Here is a 15,563-nt window from a genome sequence, read left to right as displayed (position 1 = left end):
CGGCCCAGCCCTGCAGGTGGCGCGCACAAACGCCATTCCCATTAGACAGACCAGGAAGCCGAGGCCCAGAGAGGCCGCTTGCCGAGGTCACACGCAACCCGTGTGCCCGCGCTGCCTGCCGCTCGGGCCGCGTCCTGTCAATCCCGTCCCCAAGCCTGCGACCCCTGGCCCCCAACAGTGCAGTACCCGCCTCCTGCTCTGCGGGCTTTTTTTGACCCGGGCGCAACCCCGGGGCAGCCCCCCCCCCGCCACCTCCACTCCCACTAAGGCCCTGCCTGCCTGCCCGCCCAGGCCCTCCCACCCCCCGCCCAGCCGCGCCGCCTCGCTGTGGCCCCCAGGGCCGCGCACCTGCCTGGGGTGGGTGGCGGGGACCGGCACTTCCGGAGGCGGGGTAGGGGTGGCGGGGCCCGCGTCTACTTTTTAGCGATGAAGCCTCGGCTGTGGCCTCCCGGCTCCCGGGCGGGGAGCGGGGTGGGGGTGGGGTTGGGGGGAATCTGAAAAGGGAACTCGGACGCGAGAGCAAAACGGTGGCGGTTTCGTTCACCCAGATCCGGACACAAAGGCGCCCGCGGGCAGCTCGGCGCGGGCGGGCCGCCCCGAGACCCCGCGGCCGCCGGGGCCCCGGGGGCTTCCGCGGAGGAGGGAGACCCGGGCGGCGGCGGCCGGCTGGGTCCGGCCACACCCCGACACCTGGGCCCGGGGCGGAGAGAGCCGCGCCCTAGGGCTCCGCTCTTTCCAACCTTTGTTCTGGCTTCAGCGCGCGATCCCCGGGCCCCTCCACCCTGGCCGCAGGGCTCAGTGCGGACCTCGACCCTTAACCTTCGCTGATCCGCGGGCAGTCCCGCCGTCTCGGTCCCGGGCGGGGCGGGGGTGGGCGCGCGCGGGGTCCCGGCGGCTGCACGTGCCGGGCCTCAGGGGGCACGGAGCCCCGTTCTCGCCCCGCTGCCGCCCAGGTGTCCCGGCCGCTGGCACCGAATCGGGGGTTGGGAGCTGCGGAGGCGAGCCCACTGGAGCGCCCTGGACCCCTGCCCTGGTGGAGATTATAGACAGGATCAGGGCCACGCTGATAGTAGTTAGTGACTGTCAGCCCTCACTATATGGGTGAGATCACAGCCTCAAGGGCTGACCCGAAGAGCCGGGCGAGAGTTCCTGTCCTTAAAGTTACAGGAAAGTTGGTAATCTTGGATTTTTTGTTTAATCATATTATGGAGGATTTTTTTATCATAAGCGAAAGTCACGATGGTAAGATGAGTCCCCCAGGTGCGCAGCACTCAGATACAATTATAAGCAGGTGACCATCTGGTTCTGCCTGACCCTCACTCTCCACCCACGGCCCCGACCTGTCATTGTGAAACAGATCCTTGGCATCGGGTCAGATTTCAGTTGTGCCCCCTGAGACACTTACTGGCTTTTGATGAAAAGCCCTTTGTTTGTTTAGAAAACATTTAAAAAGCTGAATAGATTAAAACATTAAGGAGTGGAGATAAACATGAAGATAAAGGAGACTGAACAGAGGAAGGAGTGGAGAGACTGAAATGATGGGTGAAAGCCCAGGCCATGCTTCCCGGGGGTGGGGGGGGGCGGGGTGGGGGTGGGGTATTAAGTTCCCAAAGTGAGAGCTTGAGCAGAGAGGAGCCAGGGAGAAGAGGTGTGATTCCAATCGAAGGTAGAAGTGACTGGATTTGCTGATGGATTAGACAGAAGTCTTGAAGGAGAGAGGCTTCGAGGACGGGAAGCTAGAAGAATGGCAGTGCTTTGAACTGACTTGAGAAGACTAGGGGAAGATTTGGGGGAAACCAAAATGGAGTTTGGTATGTTACACCTGAGCTGCCATTGAGATATCCAAGTGGAGATACCATGGGGAGGTAGGTATTTAAAGAGAATTCCCAGGGATGAGAGCAGGGCTAGAGATTCCAAGAGTGGAGTTTTAACTACTGGACCACCAGGGAAGTCCCAAGGGCTAGAGATTTAAATCCGGAAGTTGAGAACTTGTGCTGCTGCTGTGTTGCTTCAGTCGTGTCCGACTCTGTGCGACCCCATAGACGGCAGCCCACCAGGCCTCCCGTCCCTGGGATTCTCCAGGCAAGAACACTGGAGTGGGTTGCCATTTCCTTCTCCAATGCATGAAACTGAAAAGTGAAAGTAGAGTCGCTCAGTCGTGTCCGACTCTAGCCACCCCATGGACTGCAGCCTACCAGGCTCCTCCATCCATGGGATTTTCTAGGCAAAAGTTCTGGAGTGGGGTGCCATTGCCTTCTCCCTGAGAACCTCTAGTGTATTTAAAATCACAGGACTGGAATAGATAGTGGCCAGTGAAGTTGGAGGGAAATCAGGAGAGTGGTCTCTCAGAAGTCAAGGGCAGAAAGCGTTCCAAAGAAAGAGAGAGGGATTGACAGTGTGGAATATCATGGAGAGGTCAAGGAAAAGGAGGACAAAGAAAAAGTGACCATTTAATCTCATAACTGGGACACCCTTGGTGAAGTTGGTGGGAGTAATTTCAAAAGTGCAACATAGTTGAAAGCCAAACCAGAGAGACCTGAGAGAACATGAGTGAGGGAGTGATTAATCTTTGGAGAAACTGTGATGTGAGCAGAAACTAGAGAAATGAGGCCAAAGGGAGCATAAGGTCAAGATACATTAAAACGAAATGACATTTTAGTACAGAGAATTTAAGACTTACTAGAGAGTAGAATAATATAATGAACCCATACCCGTCATCTAACATCTGTCTTTATCAACATACAATTTTGTTTCATCCATACCTGCCTAGTTACTTTAAAGCAAATCTTAGAATTCATTCTCTTTCAGTCATAAATGGACTTCAGTATGTATCTCTAACAGGGAAGGATTCAATCTTTCATAGTTAAGAACTTAGTTTTTTAACATAACTGCAAAATAATTTTCATATCTAAAAGCAATTAACAGTAATTCCTAAATAATTATCTAATAGCCAGTCACCAGTGTTCACACTTTCCTGATTATCCCATAAGTGATTTTCTAATAATTTGTGTGTTACAGTCAGGATACAAATAAATCCATATATTGCACTTGATTGATTTGTCTCTTAACCCTCTTTTAACCTACAACATTTCCTCTCCTTTAAAAATTTTTTAAGAAACCAGATCATTTGTATTTTAGAATTTTCCACACTGAGTTTTTCTACATTGGCTCTGTGGTAAAGAATCTGCCTGCCAATGCCAGAGACATAGGAAATGAGAGTTCAATCCTGGGTTGGGAAGATCCCCTGGAGAAGGAAATGGCAACCCACTCCAGTATTCTTGCCTGGAGAATCCCAGGGACAGAGGAACCTGGTGGTGCGTCCAGGAGGTTGCACATGACTTTGCAACTAAACAACAAAAGCAACATCTTTCTAATCGTGCTGGGAACTTCCTGATGCATCCCATAAAGCCTCGTTGTCTCTTGGTGATTGATCAGGTGTTTTCAGCCTGATCCTTCTATTATAAGTTCCCCATCAGCCTGTCACCCTACAACCCTAGTCATGAGTGTTCTTGAAAAAGCAATGGTGAAGAGAAATCCTCCCAAGGGGCAAAACTGGAGTAGTGTATGTCATTGTCTACAAGGTCTAGACTTGGGGATGACCTGAAATTAGACTTACAGGCCGTAACTAACAGAGACTTGAAGGGACAGGACTGGAAGACGAGTAACCAGAAAACTGCCACTGCTGAAGTCAATTTAGTCGTGTCCAACTCTGTGCAACACTATGGACTGCAGCCTGCCAGGCTCCTCTGTCCACAGGATTCTCTAGGCAGGAATACTGGAGTGGGTTGCCATGCCCTAACTCCGGGAGATCTTCCCAACCCAGGGATCAAACCCAGGTCTCCTGTATTGCAGGCCGAGTCTTTACCACTGAGCCAGCAGGGGAGTCCAACAGGAAAACTAGGGAAGAGCTATGTAGATGGGGGTGCTCAGAACAGGCAGTGTGGACCTATTTGTGTCATATTTGAATGCTCTTCACAGGATATCTGTTGCAGAGGAGGCTCTCAGTATTATCAAGTGGACAAAATGATACATTCTGCGGCTGTCAGTCAGCCTCTTTCCCTGGCCACCCTGGTTCAAGTGGGTCCATGTGGCGAGGATGAAGATAATATGCACAGCTAACAAGGCCCTCCCCTCAACAAGCTGCCCTGGCTTCTGCCATTCCTGAGTGTATAACCTCCCAAGCAGAGACCAGCACTCACCTCCCCAACCCTGCATGCCATCATCCCCCAGGGACTAGCCACTTGCTTGTAGGCTGGTTACGCTGGACCCCTTCCATCGTGTTGGCAGCAGTTTTCCTCTCTAGAAAAACATACATCCTGTCATCAGTGCTTCTCCCTGCATCACCGTCCATAGTCTCTTAGAATGCCTTTTGCACTTGCATAGTATTCCATGCAACATGTATTTCATAGTATTCCATTGCACATCCAATCAAGGGACTGGCTTCCTAGCAAAAGAACTGTAGGTGTGAGCACGCGTGCATAGAATTCAGTAGTGTTACTATGTACCCCACCACCTAGGGGCAGCTGGCCTGAAAGATGGTGGAGTGACCTACTGGAAGTTCTTTCCTGATGCTGGTTGAGAAGAACACCCTGAAAGGATGGGAGTCTGTCTTACACGTGCTTTCTTGCACGTGTGGTCAATACGTGGTGCTGTTTGAAGGTCTAGACAGGAGCAGCACCTCTCACTGTTAAACCTGCTCAGCTCCTTCTCCCACACCTTTAGCTTGATGGGAGGCCTTAGTTCCCAAAGAAGGAATTTGTCCTAATATTAGGGGACACGGCTATGGTTTCATTCAGTTGGAATCTGGATGTTTGGCACTTCCCATCTGGTAAAGAAAGAGGTTACTCTACTGGCTGGAGTGATTCACCTGAATTCTCAAAGCAAATTGTTACTTACAAATCCATCACATGCTCAGTTGTGTCCAACTGTTTGCCACCCCATGGACTGTAGCCTGCCAGGCCCTCTGTGCTTGGGATTTCCCAGCAAGAACATTGGAGTGGCTTGCCATTTCCTTCTCCAGGGGATCTTCACGACCCAGGGATCAAACCCATGTCTCCTGCATTACAGGCGGATTCTTTACTGCTTGAGCCATGGGGGAAGTATCGTTACTTAAAAAGGGGGCTACAAAACTGTGTCTGGAATCCCAAGGAATCTTCCTTCATTTTCTCTCAGTGAAGGGGAGGAGCCAGTCCTGCTGTCTCTGGTGGTTATGGTGAATCTAGGTGTTTAAGTTTCTCTTAAGGCATCTACTCAATGTCACATCCGGGCCTCAGAGCCTCACTCCTCTTTCTAGTCCCTAGCAGAGGAGACTTGCTGGGCTGCGAGTTCAGCCTTCTTTGTAACTCATAAATAAAATCTTGGATCTGATTTCCAGCACTGTCTGTCCTCTGGGTGCAGGAGATGAGGGTCTCTTTAGATGGTGACTTTCTGGCTTCCACATCATGCTCTGAGTTGATTATTGACTGACTTGAGCCAATTGTTTTCTTCCTTTTGGGTTCTTGTGGCAGTTAAAACAGCCAACTAGGGACCTCCCTAGTGATCCAGTGGCCAAGAGGCCGTGTTCCCAATGCAGGGGGCCCAGGTTCCATCCCTGGTGAGGGAACTAGATCTCACATGCTGCAGCTAAGACCCAGCGCAGCCAAACAAATAAATAAATATATTTTTTAAAAAGCCCCCAGATCCTTATAATCCCTGATCCTGGTGTTTTTCATGCAGTAGCATCGTTGCAGATGCCAATGCAGCATCTTCTACTGGTACTGCATCCCCATCAACCAAAGATGAGAGTCTCAGTCCTTGTGCTGGTCCAGCGTATTTGGGGTCATCTCCATCCCACTCACCATGAATAAGAGTCCTCATTGCCATCTGGCTGGCAAGTGATCCAATTCCAAAATCCCGTTCTGAGAGCTTACTTCCTAGAACCACTTCTGGTAACGTCTTACCTTAGATTTCATCAGATGCAGGTCCTTAGGCAAGAATCTGAGAGCAGGTAGCTTATTTTGAAAATGAAACCGGGAAGTCCCAGTAAATGGAGTGGAAAAGTAAGACAGGAAAGGTAAGGAAGCTGATGCCCAGGATGTGGTTGATATACAGGGTACATTAATGATAGGTTACCCCTGGGGGCTTTCCTGGTGACTCAGATGTTAAAGAATCTGTTTGCAATATGGGAGACCTGGTTCGATTCCTGGGTTGGGATGATCCCCTGGAGAAGGAAACGGCTATCCACTCCAATATTCTTGCCTGGAGAAATCCCATGGACAGAGGAGCCTGTTGGGCTACAGTCCACGGGGTTGCAGAGTCTGACACAACTGAGCGACTAACAACAGCACCACTGTGGGCAGCTAGAGATCATCACAGACTCCCTTTGGAAGTGGTGCAGAGCAGTCCTTGGGATGGTGCTACTCTGGATTAGGGAAGCACGCTATTTATCCACTAACTTCTACTTCCCATCCTTCAGGGCTGCTCCTGGAGTGTTAATTTCCTGGCACTTTCGTACTGCCCACATTCAGTCTGAGTAAGTTCCTGCGGCCCAAGAAAGTCCTTCAGGTAGAGAGTCTTTGGCGCTTGCACTGGGAAGCCTAGGGATGCAGAGGAATAATGGGTGCTTTGAGGAATTGGTGGAGGAGGAGGTGTGGTACTATCATGATGGCCTCATCGGAGTCCAAGCTCCATGGGCCCCTCCTCCAGGTGTCAGGTTCTCCAGCTCTAGCTCTTGCCTTTGTCCTCCGGGGCCCAAGGCAGGTGGTGGCCACCTGCAGTTACTGTCTCTGTGTTAACTCCAGCCTTGCCTTTTCAGTCCTACGATATGTGTTCAGGACTTCCCTGGTGGTACAGTGGATAAAAATTTGCCTGCCAATGCCAGGGACAGGGGTTCAATCCTTGGTCCAGGAAGGTTCCACATACCTCGCAACAAATTAGACTGTGTGCCACAACTACTGAGCTGGAGACCTAGAGCCTGGGAGCCTCAAATACTGAGCCCTGGCGCCAAAAGTACCAAAACTCATGTACCTAGAGCCTGTGCTCTGCTACAAGAGAAGCCACTGCAGTGAGAGGCTTGCACGCTGCAACAAAGAATAGCCCTTGCTTGCCTCAACTAAAGGAAGTCCAAAGAAGACCCAGCGCCACCATAGGTCAATAAAACATATTTAAAAAAATCTGTTTAACCAATTTCCCTCGTTAATTTCTCCCTGCTAAAACAGCTAGTTTTGTCTCTGTTCTCCTGCCTGGAAATGAACAAAGGAATTAATGAATGGAGAACACAGAGCAGCATGGTAAAGAACAGAGTGAGGGGGCAGCACACGACGCGAGTGTGCGCCCAGACCCTGTGTGCCAGCTGCCTTAGGGTTGTTGTTCAGTCGCCCAGTCGTGTCTGACTCTTTGTGACCCCATAAACTGCAGCACGCCAGGCTTCCCTGTCCTTCACATCCCTCTTGGAGCTCACTCAAATTCATGTCCATCGAGTCAGTGATGCCATCCAACCATCTCGTCCTCCGTCATCCCCTTCTCCAGAAGGAAACAGGTACAGTCAGTTCCCTATACATGAATCACAGGCTGTGGACTTTCAAAGATGCAAACGTGTGTGCCAGCCCCTGTATGCCAGCTGTCTACTGTACTACTGTACTTTTTGAGGTACTGTACTGTAAGATTAAAAATGTTTTCTTTATTTTTTGTGTTTGTTTTTTAATGAACATATGATTTGTGTGAAAAGTATTCTAAACCTTGTACAGTACTATAAAGCCAATTGTGTTAGTTGGGTACCTAGGCTAACTTTGTTGGAGTCATGAACAAATTGGACTTACAAACTCACTCTCGGAATGGAACTCATTCGTGTGTAGGGGACTTCTGTAAGAAAGTATTTGGGAAGCACCCAGGAAGCATCTGGGTTTCCCTACTGTCTCAGATGGTAAAGAATCCACCTGCAATGTGGGAGACCTGGGTTCGATCCCTGGGTTGGGAAGATCCCCTCGAGAAGGGAACAGCTATGCGCACTCCAGTATTCTGGCCTGGAGAATTCCATGGACAGAAGAGCCCATGGGGTTGCAAAGACCTGGACATGACTGAGAAGCTTTCACTTTCAGGCAGTGTCTTGGCTGTGCCTGGCGTGTGGATGGTTCCTGTTTTCCCTTCCTGTCTCTGTTTCATCTTCAGTTTTATTCTGCAAACATTCTCCTGACGGGCACAGTCCAGGCCCTGTGCTCAGAGGGGGCTGTGCAGGGATGTGAGTCTACCCTCTTTGTCAAAGGAAACCCCAATCTTATTGTCTGAATGTTGAGACTCGCTTGACCCTTCATGGATGTAGATTTTTCAGAATCTTGGTACATTCTCTGCTCTATTGATATTGATACTTCCCTGTGGCCTCAGACCTGCCATGTGGTTCCACCTGCCTGGAGCCTTCGCCTGTGATATTCCTGTGCCCGGGAATGTGGTTTCTCCTGTTCTTTCTTTCTGTCTCAACAAACTCCTGCCTCTCTTAAGACCTAACTGAACTATTCCATCTTCAGTCTCTGACTTCCCTGTATAGGACTGTTGCTTCCTCTTTGGAATTTACATATGCATACATACATCTATCATGGCCTGTATTACAAATCTTTTTTTTTTTAATCTGTTTTTTCTCCAGAGTCTGACCTCCTTTTGGGCCTCATTCATCCCTGTATCTTCATTCATCCTCACAACCATCTTTTTTGAGTCTCTGCCTATCCAGGGCGTGGGAGCAACTCAGTCAGTGTCTGTTGAAGGGATGAATGAACTGGTGAGCGGTTGCTACCCCACGGATGCTATGTTGCTAGGTGACAAGCTCTAGTGATGATTAGAGAGGAGGGGGTGATGCTGGTGCGTGAGATGAGAGTCTACACATCTTCCCGCAGAATCAGGGAAACTTTGTGGGTGGAATTTCCACACTTCAGCGCTGCCAGCGTGCCAGGGGTGAGGTTGGGCCTCCAAAAGTGATCTTGGAAAAAAAAAAAAAAGTGATCTTGGTTGTGCGTGGGGAGAGGAAGGACGGGGGAAGGAGTTGTGCTAGAATCTTTCTAGTGTGTAAGAGGCCATCTCTCCTGCACCCTTCAAGTTGAGAATCCCTGAATTAAAAGCTTTCTAAATAAGAGTAGTGAGGAAACCCAGGAGCGTGGGTTCAATACAAGAGTCTACACAGCTGCCTTCGAGGATCAGGAAGGAAAGGAGGAGCAAATGACTGAAGGCCAAGGAGGCTCATGCCTGGAGGGAGCCACTGCTGCTCAGCAAAGAGACAGTCACTAGGAAGAATTGTGGGCCCCAGGTTGCAAGATCTTCCAACTTTCCAGGAGAGGCCCCCAAGCCCAGGTTTTAATATGAGATTCCTTAAGTTTTCCATGTTAAAAGTAAATCTGGATTTCTCAAAGCCAGGAATTTTCAGACTCAGTCTCCCCCGGCCCAATACAACTCTTTTCTGTAAGCCCCAGCCTGGAGAACATGTTCCCAGGGGGCCTTTCCCCAGCATCACTGGCTCTTCTGTTCATTCAACACTAACTAAACCCCAGCTGGGTACCAGGAGCTGTGTCTGGTGCTGGAAACGCATGGGTGGAGGTGTCTCTGCTCTTGCCAACTTTCGTGAACCCCCACATTGCAGCGTCTTCCGTAACTCTGTTCTTCCTCGGATTTGTTGGTTTCCATGTCCACAATTGGCTCCCTCTCTCTTCTGTGAGTATCGTGAGAGCAGTAATAGCATTGCGTGCATCTCTGCAAGAGGACAATTTGTTGTTGTTGTTAGGTTGCTAAGCTGTGTCCTGGGACTTCCCAGGCAAGAACACTGGAGTGGGTTGCCATTTCTCATTCTTGTCCTGAGATCATCCACATAGAGAACTTAGCACACCGCCTGGCACATGGGCCTTCAAAAAAATATTAATTGTAGAAAAAAACATTAGCCAACGCTTATCATCATAATCCAAACACATATAATAAATATTAAAATGAAAATACTAACAGTATGCATGCGTGTGAAGTCGCTTCAGTTGTATCCAACTCTTTGCGGTCCAATGGATTGTAGCCGCCAAGCTCCTCTGTCCATGCAGATTCTCCAGGCAAGAATACTGGAGTGGGTTGCCATGCCCTCCTCCAGGGGATCTTCCCTACCCAGGGATCAAACCTTTGTCTCCAGAATCTACCTGCATTGCAAATGGGTTCTTTACCACTAACGCCACCTGAGAAGTCCACTAATAGTATAACAAGCAACAAAGGAAAGATAGCAACCCACCTATACTGAGTACTTATCACGAGTGTATCTTTATCATCCCCATTTTACAGATAAAAAGGATGAAGTTTAGAGGAAGACAATTAATATAGCCAAATTTCTACTAGTGAATTCACAAAGCCAGGTAATCTGGCTTTTCAGAACCGTGCTCTTAAGCACTGTGCTCTACTGATTCACTGATGTTGGGCATTTCACTGGAAATTCACTTCATTTGGGCATTTCACTGGGAATTCACTTCATTTGGGCATTTCATTTCACTTCACCAGGCTTCCCTGGTGGCTCAGACAGTAAAGAATCCGCCTGCAATGCAGGAGACCTGGGTTCGATCCCTGAGTTGGGAAGATCCCCTGGAGAAAGGAATGGCTACTCACTCCAGTATTCTTCCCTGGAGAATCCCATGGACAGAGCCTGGAGGGTTACAGTCAATGAGGTTGCAAGGAGTCCGACATGACTGAGCGATTAACACCTTTACTTCTTTCACTACTGATTCACTGAGGTTGGGCATTTCATTTATGCTAAGAATAATCAGTAACTCTGGCAGTTCTGATCACTGGTAACTCTGGATCCCAGTCAGAAAATATACCTGGCCCTCCTCTTGAGTTGGTGTAGAAACTGGGTGACCAGGTGAAGCCCAGGGGAGGTGTTCTCATAGCGTGGCTGGAAGCACAGGATGGGCAGGGCTCTCCTTTTCCTGACCCTGCTTGTCCCTATTTCTCCTCGAATGTGTGTCTCATTCCTCTGGCCATGGCCAGACCTCCATCTGGTGGGAAAGGCAGCTGCTGACAAACCCCAGCCCCCACCTTTGAAGGTCATAACCTGAAAGTGGAACCCTGTCCCTCCTGATGTCCCTAAGCAAATGGATGGGAAGGAACTGATTGGGCGAGACAGGGCTGCATGTTCCTCTGACCAGTCACTCCGGGTTGACATTGGGCACCTTCATTATCCAAACCCTGACTGCTGGACCCAGTCCCATAGTTAGGTGGCAGTCAAGGCCCTGGGCCATAAAGAAAGTTGAGTGCTGAAGAATTGATGCTTTTGAACTGTGGTGCTGGAGAAGACGAGAGACTCTTGGGCTGCCGAGAGATCAAACTAGTCAATCCTAAAGGGAATCAACCGTGATTATTCATTGGAAGGACTGATGCTGAAGCTGAAGCTCCAATACTTTGGCCACCTGATGGGAAGAGGTGACTCATTGGAAAAGACCATGTTGTTGGGAAAGATTGAAGGCAAAAGGAGAAGGCGGCAGAGGATGGAATGGTTAGATAGCATCAACAACTCAGTGAACATAAATTTAGCAAACTCTGGAAGATAGTGGAGGACAGGGAAGCCTGGCGTGTGCAGTCAAGGGGGTCACAAAGAGTTGGATACAACTTAGTGACTGAACAGCAACAACAAGTCCCTAGGAGTGACCATCCTGCCATGGGATGGGGTAGAGTCAGCCTCCCAGTGGAAAGAGAGATGCTTGGAAAACAAAAGCAGGCATCACTACAAGGAGGCAGGCAAATCACGGACTCATTTCAACACACGGCGGTTGGTACTGGGTTCTGAGTCTGAGTCCAGGAAGCTGGGGTTGAAGGAAGCTGGGCTGGCTGGCATAGCCTGGCACCTGGGGTAGCACAGCTGAGCAGTGACCCCCCCCTACTGTCCCCCATTCTCCCTGGAGACTCACCTCTCCCATGATTCCCTAGATTCTCCCTCTTGGTTGCAGGAAAAAGAGCCACAGATTGGATATGAGAACACTGGAGCTTGTATCTAGATCTGCACCCTGGCTGTGTGACCTCAGGCTGGTGGCACCAGCAAGGGAGGGACCTATTCAGCAGGCTGTGAAGAACAACACAGGAGTGAAGGATCCAGTGGTTAAGACTTCGCCTTCCAGTGCAGGGAGTGTGGGTTCTATCCCTGATCAGGGACCTAGGATCTCACATGTTTCCCAGCCAAAAAACCAGAGCATAAAACAAGTGATATTGTAACAAGTTCCATAAAGACTTTAAAAATGGTCCACATCAAGAAAAAAAAAATCTTAAAAAAAAGTTATTTATTTTTGGTTGTGCTGGGTCTTCATTGCTGAGCAAGGGCCTTCTCCAGTTGTAGCAAGCAGGCGCTACTCTTCCTTGCGGTGCCTGGGCTGCTTACTGCGGTGGCTTCTCTTGCTGTGGAGCCCAGGCTCTAGGTGGGCAGTCTCTGTAGTTGTGGCACACGAGTTTTGCTGCCCCACGAGGCATGTGGAATCTTCCCGGACTGGGGATCAAACTTGTGTCCCCTGCTTTGGCAGGCAGATTCTTATCCGCTGTACCACCAGGGAAGTCCAAGAAAAAAATCTTAAAAAAAAAAAAAAAAAAAAGAATGAAGGACCACTGCTTGGCTCACCACTGAGCCTCTCTGTGGACACACCTCCTCCTTCCCACGCCGGCCCTTCCCTCTGGTGATCTCTGCATTTGTCCAGTAGGCAAGGAGGAAGATAAGGGAGAAAGAACTGGACCTAGAAGTGTGAACCCAGACAGCCACTGGGTGGCCATTTCTATGTGCTTTTTTAAAGTAAAGAAGATTTAATGAAGGCTTCTCTGATAGCTCAGCTGGTAAATAATTTGCCTACAATGCAGGAGACCCCAGTTGGATTCCTAGATCAGGGAGAACCCCTGGAGAAGAGATAGACTACCTACTACAGTAAAAGCCAGCCTAGATGGGTGAGTATCAGGAGACTAAACTGCTGTGTGGTTGCCTTGGCAACCAAAGTTGATAGTGATAAAACCTCAGAGCCACAACACCAAGAAGCTGCAACGTACAACCTGTGTGCAGGTTGGAACAGTCAAGCGGTGTCCTGGGTGTTCTGGGTGGGAACCTCTGGGAAGGAGCTGGGTGATTTCCCTGGATATGAGGAGCTGGGGGTGCTGAGCATCCAGTCACCAGTACAGCAAAGAAATAACCCCACTTGCCAGCCCCGGCCTGTGCTCCAAGGGGCGGGTCACCTCACTCTGGAGTACTGGGGACTGACAGAATTTTGTCTGTCTTGGCTGAACCCATTCAGGTGTGTAGGCAAGAGTTCCAACTTGCCTAAAAGCAGAATTCCTGCCTAAAAGTGGGTCAGATGCCCTTGTGGGCTTGCTGTGTCACAAGGACCCGGGGCAATCCACTCTTTTGGTTTTCCCCTACCCCCACCCTCCCCACCCCTCCTCCCATTTTCTTCCTCAGAATTCCACTCCCCTCTGTCTCCCACCCTGGAAACTCTTCATCTCTTCAGCAGCTCTCCTCACTGCCTACTTTATAACTAAAAAAAAAAAATGCTCCGTAACATGGAAATAGGGAATCATCTATAATCACAACCAATTAATACAACAAGTTTTGGGTAGTGCTGGCTTACCTTATCCCCATAATTATCATTTAGATGTCGGTTCACAGAGCAGATGAACCTTAATCACCAGGGTGGGAAGCTCCTTTCAGATCTGTCTCCACCCACATCTGACATCAGTTCTGCTGTTTTATTCCAAAGCAAAAAGATCCTGCCTAGGCTAAATTCTGAGTTGGCTGTGCATGAGTGAAATCAATCAAGACTCTGCTATGTACTTTGAGGCCTTCCCTGGTGGCTCGGTGGTAAAGAATCTGCCTGTCAGTGCAGGAGACACAGGTTCAATCCCTGGGTTGGGAAGATCCCCTGGAGAAGGAAATGCATGGCAACCCACTTCAGTGTTCTTGCTTGGAAAATCCCATGGACAGAGGAGCTGGACACACGAGTGACGATGCAGGCAAAGTAAGATGCAACTTACAACATCAGTGTAAGAATTGAATTTAATTTAAGAATTTAATTTAATTTAAATACATTTGAAGAGTTTACTTATCAGAAATGATAAAGCAATAGATGCAACTGAAAGTTAACAATTAGAAAACAGCTGATTCCATAATAGGATAGCCACTATCTTGACAGCTTGCTAAGTAGCCATTGCAAGTGAGAGTCATAAAGACAATGTTGCAACATGAAAACCACTCCGGCTGCATTATGTGAAAAAGCAGAACTAGAAATTTCATGTACCCTTAGGACTGTTAGAACAACGCCTGGCAACCAGGAAGTACTCACTAAATGGTTGTTGTTGTTCAGTCACTAAGCCATGTCTGACTCTTTTGCGACCCCATGGACTGTAGCTTGTCAGGCGTCTATCTGTCCATGGAATTCTCCAGGCAAGGATACTGGAATGGGTTACCATTTCCTCCTCCAGGGGATATTTCCCGAACCAGGGATCAAACCTGAGTCTCCTGCATTAGCAGGTGGATTCTTTACCACTGAGCCACCTGGGAAACATCTACTATAATGGTAGATACTGTTAATAGGTTGTAACGGTGTCAAAGCATGTATGCTCCTGGAAGAGACCATGAAAGGAACACACAAAGTATAACTGATTTTTGTGCTGAAGGAGTGTGATTTTTTTTCACTCTACAAATGACATTCCCAAATAAAAATTTGATAATAAAAAGCCAACAACTCAATTTAAAATGGAGTTGAAAATTTTTTAAAAAAAGAATAGAGAAATGGACAGAGGATATGGACAGATGGTTCTCACAGTGAAAAAACAAATGATTCAAACAAATGAAAAAGTGTTCAGTCTGCCTAGAATAAGAGAAACATACATGATAATCAGCCTGACATACCCTTTTGAATTTATCAGATCGGCACCGTCCAAAGAATTTGAAAACACTGTGTCGCAAGAGTAGAGGGAAACAGGTGCTCTGGTACCTTGTTTATGAGATTGTAAGATGACACAGTTTAGGCTAGCAATTTGGCTATATTTAGTAAAATTCTAAGTGGATGAACCCTTGAGCCACCACTGCTTCCAGGAATTTATCCTATGATCTATGTACACTTTTGCCAAATAACATGAAAAATCTATATATTGCAGCATCGATCTAATATCAACTGATTAGAACCAGTCTAAATGTCCACTAATAGAGGATTTGCTTAAATAGTCCGTACAAAGGAGCACTCTATAGCCTTTAAAAGGCAGGGGTGTGGTTGGGCAGCAGCTAAGGGTATTCAAATGAACAGGGTTAGAGCTTCCCTGGTGGCTCAGATGGTAAAATGAACAGGGTTCACTGTGAGTTATGAAGTGATGGAACAAGGTGTAGAATGGTGTGTTCAGTGTGTTCCCTTCGTGTGAATAAGGAAAGCATGTTAATCACACACAGACTGGCTCCATAAAGATGCCCAGAAATCTCTGCAATGGTACCTGGGCTGGGGTGGGACAGAGTCCCTTAGAATGGGACTGACTTTGCAGCATATACTTTTTTTGGTAACTTTTTAAATTTGTAGCTTTTGTACATATAACCAATCCAAAAACTAAAGTAACACCATATTAAT

This window comes from Bos indicus x Bos taurus, chromosome 5 (genome assembly GCF_003369695.1).
Source record: "Bos indicus x Bos taurus breed Angus x Brahman F1 hybrid chromosome 5, Bos_hybrid_MaternalHap_v2.0, whole genome shotgun sequence".
Classification (NCBI taxonomy): Eukaryota; Metazoa; Chordata; class Mammalia; order Artiodactyla; family Bovidae; genus Bos; species Bos indicus x Bos taurus.
This window is presented reverse-complemented; position numbering follows the sequence as displayed.